At 43.4% G+C, this 16,542-nt stretch overlaps 1 long non-coding RNA gene and 1 pseudogene across 1 annotated transcript in view; one reads left to right on the top strand and one right to left on the bottom strand.

Moving 5' to 3' along the window:
* LOC134809345 (uncharacterized) overlaps positions 1 to 16,161 on the bottom strand; it is a 29,881-nt gene extending 13,720 nt beyond the window's left edge. Inside the window, exon 1 of the long non-coding RNA XR_010154830.1 lies at positions 15,967 to 16,161. This is a non-coding gene — a long non-coding RNA (uncharacterized LOC134809345). The remainder of the gene's footprint in view (positions 1 to 15,966) is intronic.
* Positions 3,881 to 5,023, top strand: LOC473592 (spermine synthase-like; annotated as a pseudogene).
* Positions 16,162 to 16,542: the final 381 nt, after the last annotated feature.

Raw genomic sequence — 16,542 nt, 5'->3', positions numbered from 1 at the left:
ACTTGCCTGTATGCTTCCTTTTCTGCGTCTGCTGCTTCTCCTTCTTTAGGACAAGAGTGGTCAGGGCAGGATCAGGAGGGTCGATATCAACCCCCAATCCTGCACCCCTGCCCTGAATTCCACCCCCGACCTGCCTTCATGCTCCCCATTCAATTCGTCACCTTCTGCTCTACCTTTTTCTTCAAACTCTTCATGTGCTTCACATTCATTGCCTGCTTCTGCCTGTGGGATCCATGAGCTGGAGCTTCTTGATGTCACTCACCCAAGGCTGCAGATCAGGAAATACTGACACACTCCACACAACTGTTTTCTCAAAGTGGTCTTTGGATACTCCCTGCCTCCTGTCACCTCACTGCTGAACCTCACTGCCCTCATTGTCCCCAACCTTCTACCCCAGGGCCCTCCCTCACACTTGCCAGGCTCTGATTGCCAAAAATCCCCTCTGCAAGTGTCCTGGTACAGGTCACAGTGCCAAGGCAGGTCCTCTTCAGACAACAGCTGAGGTGTGGCTGTTGCCCAGGTGCCTCCCTTACTGCCAGTGGCACCACTGCCATCTGGTACTTCTGGGCTAGCCTGGACTTCTGCGTTTGAGGCAGCTGTCAAGTGGCCAGTGTCCAGTGGGACCACAGCAAGGTCTCTGGGGGTGTTACAGGCAAGGTCTGAGGGGCAGACCCTCAGCATCAGCCCGACTCCCTGTCTACCCTGTATCCTGGACTCACCAGGGGCCAGAGATTACTAGTAGGATTCCCATGCTCTTGGAAAGAGGGCTGTTGGTCAGCCCTAAGTGGGTAGGGAAAAACCACCCTTCCCCAACACTCCTGGCCTCACCCTCAGGCCAATCTAGCCTGGGGCAACTGCACCTGCTGGACACACTAGGCCCTGCCTGCCTGGGAATGACTGATACCACCTGGTCCTGCCTGCCCACCTTATCCCTTATCCAGACACACTTGGTTGGTCCACCTGGACACATCTGCCCCCAACTTGCCTACCTCCATGCATAACGGCCTGCCTATCCGCCCAGAAAATCTGGGTGCCACCCCTTCAGATTTGCTCTGCTCAGCCTGATCCACCCCTCCCTCTAAGACACACACGCTACCCTGCTTACCCAACACGATGGACCCAGACAAGTCCACCTCTGCCTGCCCAAACACACTTGGCCCCGCCCCTCAGACAAATTCAGTCTGCCTCACTGCCTGGCCTCCTCCGCTAGTCTCCCCAGGTTCCGCCTACCCACTCCTGCGCACCTGGGGCAAGAGTGAATGGGTGATCGAATGGTGGATGGATGGGCGGATGGATTGAGGGATGATCAAACGGTGGATGGATGGGCGGACGGGTTTAGGGACGCTCAGACTCACCTTACCCTTCGTGCCCTGTGGGCCTCCAGTGCACATGGCGTCCGGTCATACCCAGCCCCGCCCCTTGCCAGGCTCCACCCCCTTCCCAGACTCTTACAGCACCACAAGCCCCTCCGCATTCTGGGACAGAAAGGACGCGGCCTCACCTCACAGCCCGCTGAAACATGTTAAGACCTGACCCTCCTCCCCACCTGCACAGGCCACATCGGGGCCTACCGGCCCTGACCCACCTACCTAGCGAAATTTTACAGTCTTTATTCTGAAAAGTACTCCTACCTGTGCCCAATATCGCCACATAAAATGCATAAATATACAAATATACTTTTGCGGCCCAGGAGATCGAGACCAGCCTGAGGCAACATCGCGAGATCTCATCTCCAGAAAAAAATTTAAAAAAATATTAGCCAGGTGTAGTGGCGCGCGCCTGTGGTCCTAGCTACTCAGAAAGCCAAGGCAGGAGGATCTCTTGAGCCCAGGAGGTAGAGGCTGCAGTGAGCCAAGATCGCGCCACTGCACTCCAGGCGAGATCGCACCACCGCACTCCAGCCTGGGCGACATGGCGAGATTCCATCTCAAAATATATACGTACATATGTACATATTTCTGTGTGCATCATATATATCAACACATGCAAACAAGTCACTACTCTCGGCAATTAAGGAAACAAGAACACACACAGGACCAATACGCATCTTGAACAAAACAGTATCAGTTGGAGAACTCATACTATCTTCAAGCTAGAGATACAATATTAATAAAAATGGACCTTGGACTTAGTCTTAAAGGGACTCTAAACACATTCTGATGAATAAGCACCACACAGCACACAGATAAGGTGCATTAGAAATCAATAAAAGGCTTAGCTTTTGTTAATTGGAAACACATATAAATAACTCTTGGTAAAAAGAAATTAGAAAACACTTAACTATTATGAAAACAATAATACTCAACTTATTGTCTTAGATGGAACTTTAAGCCATCTTAAAGTTCTTTTCTCATCTTAATATGAGAAAAGAAGAAAAATGGAAATAAATTACCCATCAGAGGATCTGACTGGGAGCATTCAACTCAACTTACAGCAAGTCCCTATTGTGATTCCAAAAACCTCCATTATCAACCCCCAAATTTCCTTCAAAGATCCTACATCCACTCTCCAATCATGAAACTCAGTCTCTCATCAAAGCTCTTGCAAAATACCTCAGCATCAAGTAGGTGCTGAACCACGGAGCCTCGTGTGAGGTGCAGCCAAAAAGCTGCGAAAGAGAAGCTTCGGGAAGCACCCTTGTCCCGCCCCTTTCTAAATTTGTCCAATTCGGGCTTGCTCAACACCTGGACGGAGCTGTTGTACCACCCAAGTTCAAGAGCATAGTTACAGAGAAACAATACAGCCATGTGTGCACAGTTCCCACATTTTGTTTTGGCTTATTTTTATTTTTTTTCTTCCAACTTTTATTTTAGGTTCAGGGGTCCATGTGCAGGTTTGTTATATGGATAAATTGAGAGTTGCTGGGGTTTGGAGTACAAAAGATTTCATCACCTAGATAGTGAATATAGTACCCGACAGGGAGTTTTTCAATCCTTACCCTCCTCCCACCCTCCACCATCAAGTAGACCCCAATGTCTATTGTTACCCTCTTTGGGTCCTGTTGGACTCATGCATTACATTTTGTAGGTGATTGATCATTGCAGTATCATATATAACAAGAAAATTGCTCCTCTTATAATTTCCAATTATTTTGAATAATTTAATATTATCACTATTTTACTATCTATTTATATTATTATTATTATTATTATTATTATTATTATTATTATTTTGAGACGGTGTCTCGCTCTGTCGCCCAGGTTGGAGTGCAGTGGCATGATCTCGGCTCGCTGCAAGCTCCGCCTCCTGGGTTCACGCCATTCTCCTGCCTCAGCCTCCCTAGTAGATGGGACTACAGGCGCCCGCCACCACGCCCGGCTAATTTTTTGTATTTTTAGTAGAGACGGGGTTTCATCGTGTTAGCCAGGATGGTCTCAATCTCCTGACCTCATGATCTGCCCTCCTCGGCCTCCCAAAGTGCTGGGATTACAGGTGTGAGCCACAGAGCCCGGCCTATTATTATTATTTTTAGAGACCGAGTCTCACTCTGTCACCCAGGATGGAGTGCAGTGGTGCAATCAAAGCTCACTGCAGCCTCGAATTCCTGGGCTCAAGCGATTCTTTCACCTCAGCCTCCCAAGTAACTGGGATTACAGACTATCTGCTATTATTTTAATTATAAGGTAGGCAATGAGAAAAAACAAACAAAAATCACATCATTTTTTTAAAGTCAGGAAACTAGGAAAAGATTTATAAAAAGTGCAGGAAAATAGCAAAATGTATGAAGGCAGGAATAAATTCACATTTGAAGTTCATCCTTTATTACATGATCAGTAACTTTTTAAAAAGTTGTTAATGGGGCGGAAGCCTGACATGCTGCACGGCCCCTCAGTCTCCCACGGCCGCCTTCCCCAGGCATGGCTCAGGGTCTCGCCTCACTATGGCAGCGGCATGGCACAGCACACTCGACTTCATGCTCAGCACCAAAGCTGATGGCGAGACCATTCTAAAAGGGCTCCAGTCCATTTTCCAGGAGCAGGGGATGGCAGAACCGGTGGACACCGGGCAGGACCACACCGCTATTTAGCAACCTGCACAAAAAAAAAAAAAAAAAAAAAACGGCAGCTTTGCCAATTTGAGAATTTACTCACATAGATTGGAGTTATTGGACCTTCAGAGTTACGATGGTGATGCACAAGGCAAAGAAGAGATCGACAGTCTTTTGAACAAAGGAGAAGAAAGAATCAAAGAATTGAGTCAGGACAGTAGTTGGCAGATGAGGCAATTACCACCTATAGTTCCAGGAGGAGCCATCCACAGATACTGGCCCACCGCAGATGGACTCCTGGTTGAATACAACATAGATGAAGTGGTATATGATGAAGATTCACCTTATCAGAACATTAAAATTCTACACTCGAAGCAATTTGGAAATATTCTCATCCTTAGTGGGAATGTTAATTTGGCAGAGAGTGATTTGACATATACCTGGGCCATCATGGGCAGTGGCAAAGTTTGCATCGGCAAAGATGTACTCATTCTGGGAGCCCGAGATGGGGGCATATTGTGTGAAATAGCCGAACTAAAACTAAAGATGGTCACTATGATAGAGATTGACGAAATGGTGATTGATGGATGTAGGAAATATATGTGGAAAACTTGCGGTGATGTCTTAGATAATCTTAAAGGAGACTGCTATATGAGGTTCAGTACTGCATTCCGGTACTGAAAAGGTATGCCAAAGAAGGGAGATAATTTGATTATGTGATTAATGATTTGATAGCTGTTCCAATCTCCATGTCTCCAGAAGATTCCACATGGGAGTTTCTCAGACTGATTCCTCACCTCTCAATGAAAGTATTGAAACAGGATGTGAAATATTTTACACAAGGGGAACTCTGTCAATCTGACGGAAGCCCTGTCTCTCTATGAAGAACAGCTGGGGTGCCTGTATTGTCCTTTGGAATTCTCAAAGGAAATAGTCTGTGTCTCTTCATACTTGGAATTGTGGGTATTTTACACCGTTTGGAAGAAAGCTAAACCTCGAAGACAAATATCTTCTAATCCTGTGTGCTGCAAATAGCCTTCCTGACCTCCATATGCTATACATGACATCAAAATGAGTCACGCAATTAATTGTGACTTCCTTAGAGTTTTCCTTTTTCAATTATTATTTTTAATTTTAAAACAGCAAATGGAAAATGTATATTTTGATGAGTATAGGGTGTTATTTTTTTGAAAGTCAGTTGAAGGATGGTTAGACAGCACAGCTAAGACTGCTAAATGCACTAACCCCCTGGAATGTGATTTGTGTTCCTTTTTATTTCTCTGTGGACTTTTTTTGTTTTCATTTTGGTACACCTTCAATTTGGATGTTTGAAGGAATGAACATCATTGTTTTGTTTCAGAAGGAAGTTCTTGATGATGTTTCCTTCCCCCAAAATTGACTTACATATTAAAATTTGGTGCTTATCATCACGATAAATAGCTAATGCTCGTGAGGCTTAATACCTAGGTGATGGGTTGATAGGTGCAGCAAACCACCATGGCACACGTTTACCTATGTAACAAACCTGCACATCCTTCGTGTGTATCCTGGAACTTAAAATAAGATAAAATAAAAAAAATTTAAAGCATTTTTTTTAAAACAAATAATAAGAGCCAAGCGTGGTGGCTCACCCCTGTAATCCCAGCACTTTGGGAGGCCGAGGTGGGTGGATCACCTGAGGTCAGGAGTTTGAGACCAGCTTAGCCAACATGGTGAAACCCCATCTCTACTAAAAATACAAAAAAAAAAAAATTAGCCGGGTGTGGTGGTGGGCGCCTGTAATCCCAGCTACTCGGGGTGGGAAACTGAGCCAGGAGAATCGCTTGAACCCGGGAGGCAGAGGTTGCAGTGAGTTGAGAACACACCATTGCACTCCAGCCTGGGTGGCAGAGGGAGACTCCGTCTCAAAAAATAAAAAATAAAAATAAATAAATAAATAAAATTTGGTGCTTAAAAGAGAGAGTTAAAAAAAATGAATAGTAATTGCTTTAATTCAAATTACAAAAGAGACCCCAAAAAAAGTTGTTAATGGAGTAAATGCTCCAGTTAATGGTTGTCATTTTGTGTAAAAATTGACAAATCCAGTCATATACTCTTTATGCCAAACCTAGCAAATCATAAGAATACAGAAAAGTTTGAAATAAAGGGATGGAAGAAAATTTGCCAGGCCCATGCTAATCAAAATAAAGCAAGGTCAGTGATATTACTAGCAAACTGAAAAGACTAAGACAAAATGTATTCACTGGAATTGAGAGGGCCCTTCCATAATGATTCAATTCACAATGAATATAAAAATTCTAATCTTATATACACTTAAGAAAATGGTGTAAAATAAACACAAAGAAAATATATTAGAACAAATGGTAAAATAGCAAAAATATATTATCATTGTGGAAGATTATAACCATACTGCTCCACTAATTCCCACTGACCCTTCAAGCCGCTGCCTTGGCATCTCTGTCTGGGAAGCTCTCTTTGCTTCTTTGCCATCTGGGTGTCTGGCCTCTCTTCTGAATGAACTTGTGGATTAATTATAATATAGCAAGGGCTGTTCATTTTATTTTAATCTTGAAATTAGGAAGAAAATATGGGTGTTGCCTGAACCTCTTACAACTGTCTTGTGTCTGTCTTCCCCACTAGAAATGAGGGAAGGGACAATGTCGGTCTTCATCACTGTCAGATGCCTAGTGCCCAGTTTACTGCCTGGCACACGGGAGGTGTCCAGTAGCAATTGGTGATTAAAGAAATATATCAGGGACTCTAACCTTCTGGTGTTTTTGCAAAATGGCAAATTACTGTAATCTATGTGGCTCCATATTATTTCCTAGAGATAAAAGCAAGTAAATGCTATAATTTACACTAAAGTTACATTTAACTAACCATGGACAAAGTGAACATTCAAAAAATGTTAAGATCTTTGTTAAGAAGCTATTTTCCCTCATTCAAGCCTGGTGTCTAATGACAGCGTCCCCAGCTAAATCTAAATCTTCACAGCTTGTGTCAAACTCAGTTTAGGGATTGGAGCATGAAGTGAGAAATCCAAGCTGAACTCAGAAGTACACTGTGAGCTCTATGTAAGAATTAAAGAAAGAGGAAAGAAACATGAAAAGCGGCTCAGCAGTTAAAGACAGGTTTACTTTGGAAAATAAACCTGAGAGGGGCTTCTGGCTGAGTTAGGACAGAGGTACTCTCTCTTACAGACTGAGAGTTTTTTTAATTTATTTTTTATTTTTTCATTTTGTTTTATTTTTGTTCAGGAACTAAGACTACAAGGCCGTACATAGGACAATTTTCTTTCAATGTTTATGATAAAAAGTCTACATGCTTACAAAGAAGGGTTCATCATGGCCTTTACAAAAAACAAATAGAAAAGAATTGCTTTTTTTATTTTACTTTAAGTTCTGGGGTACATGTGCAGAACGTGCAGGTTTTTTACATAGGTATACATGTGCCATGGTGGTTTACTGCACCTATCAACCCATCATCTAGGCTTTAAGCCCTGCAGGCATTAGGTATTTGTCCTAATGCTCTCCCTCCCCTTACCCCCCACCCCCTGATAGGCCCCGGTGTGTGATGTTCCCCTCCCTGTGTCCATGTGTTCTTGTTGTTCAACTCCCACTTATAGTGAGACCATGCAGTGTTTGGTTTTCTGTTCTTGTTTTAGTTTGCTGAGAATGATGGTTCCAGCTTCATCCATGTCCCTGCAAAGGACATGAACTCATTCTTTCTTATGGCTGCATAGTATTCCATGGTGCATACATGCCACATTTTCTTTATCCAGTCTATCGTTGATGGGCATTTGGGTTGGTTCCAAGTCTTTGCTATTGTAAATAGTGCTGCAATAAATATACGTGTGCATGTGTCTTTATAGTAGAATGATTTATAATCCTTTGGATATATACCCCGTAATGGGATTGCTAGGTCAAAGGGTATTTCTGGTTCTAGACCTTGAGGAATCACCAAACTGTCTTCCACAATAGTTGAACTAATTTACACTCCCACCAACAGTGTAAAAGCATTCCTATTTCTCCATCCTCGCCAGCATCTATTGTTTCCTGACTTTTTAATGATTGCCATTCTAACTGGCATGAGGTGGTATCTCACTGTGGTTTTGATTTGCATTTCTCTAATGACCAGTGGTGATGAGCTTTTTTTCATGTTTGTTGGCCACATAAATGTCTTCTTTTGAGAAGTGTCTGTTCATATCCTTTGCCCACTTTTTGATGGGGTTGTTTTTTTTTTTCTTGTAAACTTGTTTAAGTTCCTTGTAGATTCTGGATATTAGACCTTTGTCAGACGGATAGATTGCAAAAAGTTTCTCCCATTCTGTAGGTTGCTTGTTCACTCTGATGATAATTTCTTTTGCTGTGCAGAAGCTCTTTAGTTTAATTAGATCCCATTTGTCAATTTTAGCATTTTTTTGCAATTGCTTTTGGTGTTTTGGTCATGAAGTCTTTGCCCATGCCTATGTCCTGAATGGTATTGCCTAGGTTTTCTTCTAGGGTTTTTATGGTTTTAAGTCTTACATTTAAGTCTTTAATCCTCCTTGAGTTAATTTTTGTATAAGGTGTAAGGAAGGAGTCCAGTTTCTGTTTTCTGCATATGGCTAGCCAGTTTTTCCAGCACCATTTATTAAATGGGGAATCCTTTCCCCAATCCTTGTTTTTGCCAGGTTTGTCAAAGATCGGATGGTTGTAGATGTGTGGTGTCATTTCTGAGGCCTCTGTCTTGTTCCATTTGTCTATATATCTGTTTTGATGCCAGTACCATCCTGTTTTGGTTACTGTAAGCTTGTAGTATAGTTTGAAGTCAAGGAGTGTAATGCCTCCAGCTTTGCTCTTTTTGCTTAGGATAGTCTTGGCTATACTGGCTCTTTTTTGGTTCCATATGAAATTTAAACTAGTTTTTTCTAGTTCTGTGAAGAACGTCAATGGTAATTTGATGGGAATAGCATTGGATCTATAAATTACTTTGGGCAGTATGGCCATTTTCATGATATTGATTCTTCCTATCCACGAGCATGGAATTTTTTTCCATTTGTTTGTGTCCTCTCTTACTTTCTTGAGCAGTGGTTTGTAGTTCTCCTTGAAGAGGTCCTTCACGTCCCTTGTAAGTTGTGTTCCTAGGTATTATATTCTCTTTGTGGCAATTGTGAATGGGGTTCACTCATGGTTTGGCTCTCTGCTTGTCTATTGTTGGTGTATAGGAATGCTTGTGATTTTTGCACATTGATTTTGTATCCTGAGACTTTGCTGAAGTTGCTTATCAGCTTAAGGAGTTTTTAAGCTGAGATGATGGGGTTTTCTAAATATACAATCATGTCATCTGCAAACAGAGACAATCTGACTTATTTTCATCCTATTTGAATACCCTTTATTTCTTTCTCTTGCCTAATTGCCCTGGCCAGAGCTTCCAATACTATGTCGAATAGGAGCAGTGAGAGAGGGCGTCCTTGTCTTGTGCCAGTTTCCAAAGGGAATGCTTCCAGCTTTTGCCCATTCAGTATGATATTGGCTATGGGTTTGTCATAAATAGCTCATTATTTTGAGATATGTTCCATCAATACCTAGTTTATTGAGAGTTTTTGGCATGGAGGAGTGTCGAATTCTATCAAAGGCCTTTTCTGCATCTATTGAGATAATCATGTGGTTTTTGTCATTGGTTCAGTTTATGTGATGGATTACGTTTATTGATTTGCGTATGTTGAACCAGATTTGCATCCCAGGGATGAAGCTGACTTGATCATGGTGGATAAGCTTTTTGATGTGCTGCTGGATTTGGTTTGCCAGTATTTTATTGAGGATTTTTGCATTGATGTTCATCAGGGATACTGGCCTGAAATTTTCTCTTTTTGCTGTTGTCAGATGAAGAGTTTTTAAGGATTCAGGGTGGGAGAGTTTATCAGAGGCTTGGATTGTCTGTGTCTCTTTGCTGTGCTTATCTGGGAGGGAGAGTTTTGTGTCTGTTCCCATACATCTTCCTGCAGCCGCAGGCATACACCACCCCGGCCTCCCCGCCCCCGGTCTGCTTTTAGCTTCCTTATCTTAGTGCACCTGAAGGGAAAGGAACGTGCTTATTAAGGCCCACTGTTTTACTGGGGCCCATTGTATGAGGGTGAAGTTTGGCAGTTACTCAAGAGACTTCCCCCGCTCCTCCCTCTGTGCCCAAGCTGTCTTATCTGTGTTTTACTGTCTGCTCTTTCTGGCTGCTTGTTGTTAGAAGAGAAATTATTTCCTTGAAATGCACAAAGCTGGAAAGGCAGCTGGAACTTAAAATGGCAGTGTTTGTCCAAGATGATGGTGCTCCTACTGTGTCACTCTAAAGAAAGTGTTACCACTCTGTGGCTGTGAAAGTTGATAAATAGTACTTGCAGTATCCAAGCTAAGGTGTATTTTAACTTTCCTTTGAATTATTTTCCTTTGCATTGTTCCAATATGAGGGATCTGTGCTACTATCACTGATCACTGCTTCTGATTACGAAGTTTCAGAAAATGAAGCAGCAGCCATTGTTGTGGCCCTCTCAGATGCATCATCAATAACTTTTTGATCCTCTTCACTTCTGACTTCAAACCTACTTCTCTAATGTCTCCTGTCTCTTTACTGCTGTTTTTCTTTCACTCAGGTTTCTCATATTTTACATCATGATGAACTCCTGTCTCTGAGATGTGGATGGCTAATCCAGTTTGCCTCCAAGGTCGTCTTCCCAAAGGGCCATGGATTAAGAAATATATCACCATCAGCCAGGTGCAGTGGCTCACACCTTTAATCCCAGCACTGTGGGAGGCTGAGATGGGTGGATTGCTTGAACCCAGGAGTTCGAGACCAGCCTGGGCAACATAGTGAGTTCCCATCTCTACAAAAAATACAAAAAATTAGTGAGCATGGTGGTGCACACCTGTGGTCCCAGCTACTTGGGAGGCTGAGGCAGGAGAATGGCTTGAGCCTGAGAGACTGAGGTGGCAGTGAGCCATGATCGTGCTACTGCACTCCAGCCCAGGCAACAGAGAAAGACCCTGTTGAAAGAAAGAAAGAAAAAAAATGTCACCATCCTCCTTAGGAATCTTTCCTGGATCTCCAAGATGTTCAGGATCAGGGCTCCACTCTATAGCATGTCTTTCCAAGTTCTCTATGACAGGGCCCCACTTGCCTGTACCAAACAAGTCCGGTTCCCAGCCTCTCTAAACATCGAGCAATCAGGGAGTATTCGCTCTCTTGTTGATCCAGCATGGGCTTCCGAGTTCAGGGTCTTTACTGAGGCTTGCCTTTCCTTTACTTTTGCTAATTCCTGCTTACCCTGCAAGACTAAGCTTTGGCATCGCCATCTGGAAAACTCTATTTCCTTTCCAACTGGGTGAACTGCCCCTCTTCTGAATGCACTTGTAAGCATAATTGTAACAGTGATGGGTATTCCTTTTATTTTCTTGGAATTATAATGGGTGGGGGAGTGTTGCCTGAACCTCTCGCATCTGTGTTTGTCTATTTTTGCCTATCAACATTCAGCTTATCTTTCAAGACTCACCTCAGATGCCTGCCCCACTGGGAAGCCTTTTTCAGACCCTTTGCTCCTCCTGCCTCAGTTTTCCCACAGCATTTCTGTCATTCTGCTCAGTGTTGTTGTGTATTTTACAGGTTTCTCTCCTCCCAGCACAGTGCTCCTACAACAGTTGCTGGTGATTACTGACTTACAGCTTTGGTCTCTTCTGACTGCCCAGATACACTAGATGTTAAGTGCTTTGTTGGCAGACTGGCACGTCCTTAGAGGCAAACACTAGATTGTCCATCCAGATTCGAGGGAACAAGAACATGAACCATTCCAGGAGCAGATACTCTGAATTTAACCTTTTTCTACAGACTGTTTCTGTACTTGTAATTGATTTTTATAATGTCCAATGTATCAGTATTTTCTGTTATGGATCATGCTTTGGGTATCATGTCTAAAACTCTTTGCCTAACCTAAGGTCACAAAGATTTCCTCCTATGTTTTCTTCTAGAAGTTTTATAATTTTATATTTTACCAATAGGTCTATGGTCTATTTGAATTGATTTTCATGTAAAGTGTTAGGTTAAGTTGAAGTTTGCCTTGTTTTTTGTTTTGTTTTGTATATGGATAGTCCATTGTTCAAGCATCATTTATTTTTATTTTATTTTATTTTAAGTTCCAGGATACATGTGCAGGCTGTGCAGGCTTGTTACATAGGTAAATGTGTACCATGGTAGTTTGATGCACCTATCAACCCATCACCTAGGTATTAAGCCCAGCATGCATTAGCTATTTTTCCTGATGCTCTCCCTCTCCCCGCATCCCCCAGCACAGGCCCCAGTGTATGCTCTTTCCCTCCCCGTGTCCATGTATCCTCATTGTTCAGCTCCCACTTACAAGTGAGAACATCCAGCATCCTTTATTAAAAAGACAATACTTTCTCCACTGAAATGGCTTTGTACTTCATAAAAAAAAATTAGTTGACTAAGGCCAGGCATGGCGACTCCCACTTGTAATCTCAGTGCTTTGCAAGGCCAAGGCAGGAGGATCACTTGACACCAGCCTGGGCAGCATCATGAGACCCTGTCTCTACAAAAAATAAAAAATTAGCTGGATGTGGTGGCATTTGCCTGTAGTCCCAGCTACTCAGGAAGCTGAGGTGGGAGGATCACTTGAGCCCAGGAGTTGCAGGCTGCAATGAGCTATAATTGAACCACTGCACTCCATCTTGGGCAACAGAGTGAAACTCTGTGAAAAACAAAAGTGTTGACTAGAGGAGGATTCTGGGAAGGTGGTGGAGTAGGAAGCACCAGGAATCTACCTCCCCACAGAAATAACAGTTACACTGACATAATCTGTCTGACATAACTATTTTGGAACTCTGGAGTCTGTCAAAGGCTTGCAATTTCCAGGGGAAGCCTAAATGGTGAGTTGCAGTTAATTTCAGTCAATTTAAGCTCTTAGCACGGTAGCAGTTCCCCATCCCTGACTTATCAGCCCTATGGCAAACAGCTGTGTGCATGTTCCTGGAGCAGCTTGCACACAACTTGCAGGAGCAGAGTAGACAAAAAGAACTCTATCTTCCAGTATCGGGGATCTGTGCTTGGATCACTGATCACTGCTTCTGATCACAGAATTGCAGAAAATGAATTAGCAGCCATTGTTGTTACACCTCCCACTACTGTTGAAAGCCTCACCTCCTGGAGGTTGCAGTGAGCCAAGATCACGCCACTGCACTCCAGCCTGGGTGATAGAGCAAGACTCTGTCTCAAACAAACAAACAAACAAACAAAAAACCTCACCTCCCATCCACCCACCCCCACTGATGTGATTTCCAGGAGATTTAAAGGGTCAGTGCCTTTCTCTCTCATTTTTCTCTTTTTCCCTTTTTTGGGAGCCAGCCATAGTACACTCAAAAGCAACCATACATATGGGGGAAATTAGAAAGTCACCACACATGCCCAGGGGAAGGGACTCAGGCTTAGTAAAGACCTGAGAAGACTGAATTTATACCTCAGGGTGATTCTCAGCACAGAGACAGCCTACAACAATTAAATAAACAAGTAAATAAATAATAGAAAGCCTTGAGGAAAGGGGAGCATCTGATATACAGAGTTATTACATTATTACATTTGAATGTCCAGTTTTCAACAAGAAATCAGAAGGCATACAAAGAAACAGGAAAGTATGGCCCATTCAAGGGAAAAAATAAACTAACAGAAACCATCCCTGAAAAAGACCTGTCAGCCATGGTCTGGGAGCAGTCATGACCATACAGGAATCCAGCAGGAGGCACACCTATCCATATTTCCAGAGGCAGAACTGCAGATGTCAGTCCCAGCGGTGGACCCTGAAGCAGCCCTGTGACTTGGTTCTAGCCTCTCTCAGCCACATTCCAGAGCCAATCCTGCCTGTCTAGTGACCTACCCAGTAACCCAGCAGGAGATGGCCCAGGGAACTGGTGGGAGTCATGTGCATTCACACACCTGGTAACAGGGCTGCTGTCTGTGTACTCAACTGCAGACCTTGAAGTGGATCCTTGTCCCAACACCAGTCCCACTGACCAAGGTCCTGGAAGCAATTCTGTTGGCCCAGACACCATGCAGGATCCACACCCGCCTAGGACTCTGGTACTAGAACCACCAACTGCAGACCCCACTGCATACCCAGCTAGCAACCATGTGGCCCAGCTAAATCTCTACTTGACTGCAATCCCAGGAGCAATCCCATCAGCCCAGAGACCCTTAACTGCCTGTAGCCACAAAATTCTTTGTTTTCTTTTTTCTTTTTTAAAACTTATTAAAACTTTATTTATTTTGTAATCATTTTCTTCCTTTGAGACAAGGTCTCACTCTGTAGTCCAGGCTGGAGAGCGGTGGCATGATCACAGCTTACTACAGCCTCAACTTCCCAGGCTCAAGTGATCCTCCACCTCAGCCTCTCAAGTACTGAGACTAGAAGCGTACCACCACATCCAGCTAATTTTCACATTTTTTATAGAGATGGGAATCTCACTATGTTGCCCAGGCTGTCCTCAAACTCCTGGGCTCAAACAATCCTCTGGCCTCGGCCTCCCAAAATGCTGGGGTTACAAGCATGAGCCACTGCACCAGCCAAGGTCTTTGCTTTCTTAATCTATCTCTGAGAATGAATTTTTGAATCATGGGGGCTGCATCTTCTGCACCCACTCCAGGAACACTCCTTGCATCCCTAGTAAAGATTTCTCCTAAGCCTGGAAAGTTACCACGTGGTCCTTCCATAAAAGCCTTATTGAATTAAGTCGCAATTGGAATCTATACACCAATGAAGATCCTAATTGTCAATGACCAGAAGACAGATCCTTTGAATTAGAAAGAAAAATTTTATTTCAAATTTATTTGAAAACAATTTTAGAGAACGCTTATTCTAAACTATTTGCTTATTGTATTTATGGGAAGATCAGGCAGAACAAAGAACTCAGAAAAGTATTATTACTAGCCCTAAAAATTTCCTTAACAAAATTAAAGAACAAAAGCAGACCTAGAACAAAATTGAAATCTGCTCCCACTATAAATCCCCCTTCTCCACTCACACCCCAACTCCATGTCCCTGACCCACCAGAGGATCTATTCACTCTCTGGGCCCCTGAATTGAACCCCCCCTCCTCAAGATCCAGCCCCATCTGCTCAGCCTCTCCCTCCTCCTCTATCTTCTCAACAAATTCTCTCTGCTCCTCCTCTCCCTCCTCCTCTATCTTCTCAACAAATTCTCTCTGCTCCTCCAAACCCCGGAAAAACTCCTTAGACATCCAGCTGCCTTCTTTTATCTCTCTTTCCCTGGATGATTTACAAAAACCCTCCTGATCTTAAAAGCCCAAATCAGGCCTGGTCTTAAAACCTGAAGCTTAGAGGTTTGTTTCTCTCTGTCTCTGTCTCTCTCTCTCTTTCTGTTTCTCTCTCTCCGTCTCTGTCTTTCTCTGTCTGTCTCTTTCTCTGTCTGTCTGTCTCTCTCTTTCTTTCTCTCTGTCTCTCTCTGCCTGTCTCTCTCACTCTGTCTGTCTTCTGTCTTACTCTCTCTCTGCCTGCCTGTCTCTCTCACTCTCTCTCTCTGCGTGTCTCTCTCTCTCTTTCTTTCTCTCTGTCTCTCTCTGCCTGTCTCTCTCACTCTGTCTGTCTTCTGTCTTACTCTCTCTCTGCCTGCCTGTCTCTCTCACTCTCTCTCTCTGCGTGTCTCTCTCTCTCTCTTTCTGTCTGTACCTCATTTATGTAAGAACTGACTACCACAAAATAAATCTGGCACAGGCTCCAAGGACACTCAACAAGACTTGTTTTTCTGTGCCTTGAAACCTCTCTTATTTCCCAAGGCTTTGTAATCAGACTCCATCAGCTCCAGACCTCTCTATGCAATGCCCTCTGTAAATGTATCCTGGACTCCCTTCTCAAAGAATTCACGTCTCCTGGACAGCAACAGATATTTTAAATTATAAAGCAATTTTGCCCCCACTTTCAGAAGGACCTACCAAGTTCAGAGAATAGTTGGAGAGATCATTGGCCATCTGTAACCCCATACGTAGAGACCTTGACTGGCTGCTAAGGGGTGTATTTCCCTCTCATGATCATACTGCAGTTATTAGACAGGCCAGACGGCCTCCTGGGGAAAACTCCCCCCACAGAGTGAACAGATGGCCAGAACCCCTTCCTGGCCCTCCTGCAAATGAGGAGATCGGCCCAGCTAGTTGCTGATATTCAGGGGCCTGATAGGGACAATATCAGAGGCTCTCCTCCCAAGGTAAATTTGTCTAATGTTGAATTATGTATTCAGAACGAGGGAGAGCACCCCAAGGCTTTTGTCAAGAGACGTATGCAAGGTTTTCAAAGGCATGCAGCATTACATCCTGAAGCTCCAGAGCATAGAAATATTCCAGTTTCTGCTCTGGTCGGAAATCTTCTTGATACAAAAAGGCAAATCCAAACTAGTATAGTGGTTGGGCTGGTCAGTCTGTAAGCATTATAATGGAAGCAGGCACTCAATTATTTGAAAATAGCTTGCAAGAAAATAAAGGGAAAAAAAGAACTAAAATCAAGTCATCTTGCGG

The sequence above is a fragment of the Pan troglodytes genome, chromosome X (genome assembly GCF_028858775.2).
Source record: "Pan troglodytes isolate AG18354 chromosome X, NHGRI_mPanTro3-v2.0_pri, whole genome shotgun sequence".
NCBI classification, from domain to species: Eukaryota; Metazoa; Chordata; class Mammalia; order Primates; family Hominidae; genus Pan; species Pan troglodytes.
Note: the sequence above shows the minus strand (reverse complement) of the source record. Positions and strands in the feature narration are given on the sequence as shown.